The sequence below is a fragment of the Arachis ipaensis genome, chromosome B03 (assembly GCF_000816755.2).
Source record: "Arachis ipaensis cultivar K30076 chromosome B03, Araip1.1, whole genome shotgun sequence".
In the NCBI taxonomy this organism is placed as follows: domain Eukaryota; kingdom Viridiplantae; phylum Streptophyta; class Magnoliopsida; order Fabales; family Fabaceae; genus Arachis; species Arachis ipaensis.
The window spans coordinates 49,246,187-49,249,947 of record NC_029787.2 but is presented as its reverse complement, the minus strand read 5'-3'; positions in this window follow the sequence as shown (position 1 = coordinate 49,249,947).

The following is a 3,761-nucleotide window of genomic DNA, read 5'->3' as shown; positions in this document are numbered from 1 at the left end:
TTGCCAAAAGTTATTTTACAGTTATTATTTATTTTTACTTGCCATCTAATTCACTCGTCATTTAAATTACTTGCTTCTCACCTTCTAAACCCCGATTACGACCCTTATAATCAATAATAAGAACACACTTCCTCGCAATTCCTTGAGAAGACGACCCGAGGTTTGAATACTCGGTTAACAATTTTTAAAGGGGTTTGTTACTTGTGACACCCAACACGTTTGTATGAAAGGACTTTTGAAGGTTTAGAAACTATACTTGCAACGAGGATTTATCCGCAAACTTCTAGACCACGCAAAAGTTCTCTCATCAAGCTGCCCCTGCTGCCACCACTGCACCTCCACCCGCCTCTGAGCCAGTTTATCGCCTCGTGCACCGTCTATTCCGCCAGCTTGATCAGATGGAGCGCCGTAACAGGCGCCGACATGAGAGATTGGAGCGCCGCAGCAGGCGACGCTATTTCCATCTGAAGCTGATGATCAGACAGGGCGCCGACATCCCCTCCGAGCCCGACATACCATCAAAGCCATCACAGGAGGAGGAGGATGAGCACGAGGAGGAGCCTCATTCCCAGGCGGAAACTCATCAGCAGGCAGGCACAGAGCACGCTACACCACAGCAGGAGGCCCCACATCAGCTTGAGGCTGCAGATCCGGAGATCCCGATCCAGTCAGTCCCCCCTCTACAGCAGCCAGACTCTCAGCCCACCACCGCCACAGAGACCCCAGCTACCATCCCTACCAGTGATGACACTCCTTCACACCCGGCTTGATTGAGTATCGGGGACGATGCTTCATTTTAAGTGTGGGGAGGTCGCCATCTCTGGCGTTTATTTTGGTGAACTACTACATACTTTTCTTTTATTTTGGATATTTTTCTGTATTTTTCTCTTTTTCTTTTATTATTATTTTCTGAGTACTTATACATTGCTACTTGTGTATTTTACTCTATTTTCTGCATTTTGCATTTTTTTGTTCATATTTTAGTTATTTAGTTCATTTTAGTTATTTAGTTTAGTTTGCAATTCTAACTTATTAGTGGATCAATTAGTATAGTTTACCCTTTTTACATAAGACAGCTTAGTTATAGCTTAGTTTAAATTAACAAATATAAAAAAGAGTAAGCTAGGAACTTGAACATAATAGATTTAGATCCATAAAACCTTGTATATATAGCATTACATGATGTAGTTAAACTGACAACATTTCATCAAGGAGAAACATTAAAACTTCAAAGGCTACCCTAAATTACTTTTTAAGAGAATAATGAGAATTTTTAACTAAACCTGCATGACATACATAAGTGATAAATGATTTTTCAGCTAGAGAACACATAGCCTGTGAGTTTTGAGCTTAACTTTATGGTTACATTCAAACCATAATTTTTATTTCTGTGTGTTCCAACCTTCTTTCTTATTCTGGTGTTCTTTACTTTGTTTTAGTCTATATGTCCGATTATAGAATATAGGTACATCTCAAAATAATGATTGAGGCCATCATTCGATTTTAGCTCACTTATCCCAAATTAGCCTACCTTTTACATCACCTTTGTTAGCCCCCTTTGAGCTTTTTAAAAAAAAAAACCCCTTATTCTATTTTAGCCAAATTACTAGCCTTAAGCAGAAAAACAAAAGAAAATCCCAAGTGAATCCTTGGTTAGCTTAAGATAGAAAATTATAAATAGAGTAAAATGTGGGAAACTTATTGGGAACATAGTTGATAAAGAAAAAAGGTAGAAAAATTAAAAAGAATAAAGCAACTCAAAATTTTGGGAAGCAGGCTCATGAAAATTCAAATTAATTAAAATTACCATGTGTATTCAAAAAAAAAAGTTAGTTTTCAAGCATGTAAATAAGGGGATACAAGAAAAACTCCCCAATGCAAAATAAAAAGTAATGCACATGGGATAAAAACAAGAATTGAAACATGAGCATGTGACATCAAAAGCGAGAAAATAGGGAGAATAGGTAAAGAAGCATTAAAAATGCTTTATTATTTGAGGGTTAGCCATATATGTATATATATCTCCTTGAGAATGTGAAATAATTTGACTACATGTAGGCTTTATATATGAGTGGATGAATTAGAATTGCATGACTCATTAGGTAGATGCATTTAACATAGGTTGCATTTCATAACATTCCATCACCTTAACTTTAATTATTTATCTTGGATTTAGCATGAGGACATGCTAGTGTTTAAGTGTGGGGAGGTTGATAAACCTATATTTCATGAGTTCTTTTGTGCTTAATTAGAGTGATTTATTCAACTCTTCACCTACTTATTCACATTAATTGCATGGTTTTACTTTCCCTTCCTTATTATGTCATATTGTGAAAAACATGTTTCCTAAGCTTTAAAAAAAATTAATTATTTTAATTACCTTTATGTCCATTCGATGTCGTGATTAGTGTGTTGAGTAGCTTCAAGTTTCCTAAGGCTGAATGACTTAAAGGATGAAAAAAGGAAACATACAAAACTGGAAGGAGAAGGCAAAACGGAGCTTTAAGGAAACTGGTATCCACACGATCGCATGGACGACGCGATCGCGTGCCAGAAGCAAAGAAGCAACGACGCGGCCGCATGACTGACGCGACCGCGCGCCTTGAGTAGAACACCCACGACGTGGACGCGTGACTGACGCGACCGCGTGTAAAGAAAAAGCTCCAGATGACGCGACCGCGTGACCCACGCGGACGCGTGACAGAGGCCACGTATCAGAATTTACAAAATACGCCCCCAGCAATTTCTGAAGCCCTTTTTGGCCCAGATCCAAGTACAGAAAACATAGATTAGAGGTTATAAAGTGGAGGAAGGCATCCATTCAAGGGGAGCTCGCCAATTTCTAGTTTTCATGATTTAGATTTAGTTTAGAGAGAGATTCTCTCTCTCTCTCTTAGGATTTAGGACTTCTTCTTGTTTTGGGAGTAACTCTGGATCCAGGTTTTAATGTCCTTTTACTTTATATTTATCTCTTACTTTCAGATACTTTGATGCTTATATTAGTTATGTTGCCTATTTGGCTTATGCTACATTCATGTTATGATTTTCTTAATTAATATTATTTGAGGTATTTCAGATTTATGATTGCTTTCTTTTATTTATATAAATAATTTAGATTTTCCCCTTTTGGTCTTGGTTAAGAAATCAGTGACTTAACATTATCGAACTCAGCATAATTGATAATCGTTATCTTGCTAATTGATCTGAACTTCAATAATCCCAAATTTTTCCTAGGAAATAAATAGGATTCGAAGGTCAAACTAATTAGTCCCTTGACTTACCTTTGCTTCATAGGTTAACTAAGTGGAATTAAGATACAACTTTCATTATTGTTGAGAGGGATAACTAAGTTGGACTTCTAATTTCCCTTATCTTGCAAAAAGTTGTTTTACAGTTATTATTTATTTTTAATTGCCACTTAATTCACTCGTCATTTAAATTACTTGATTCTCACCTTCTAAACCCCGATTACAATCTTTATGACCAATAATAAGAACATACTTCCTCGCAGTTCCTTGAGAAGACGACCCGAGGTTTGAATACTCGGTTAACAATTTTTAAGGGGTTTGTTACTTGTGACACCCAAAACGTCTGTACGAAAGGGATTTTTGTCGGTTTAGAGACTATATCTACAACGCGACTGTTTTTATGATATTCTTTACTGGCAAAAATCACGATCGTCAGTCACCAACACCCACCACCATCTGACGGTGGAGCTTCTCATGGTTGATCCCCCGATTGATTATTTTGAGCACTGAGGA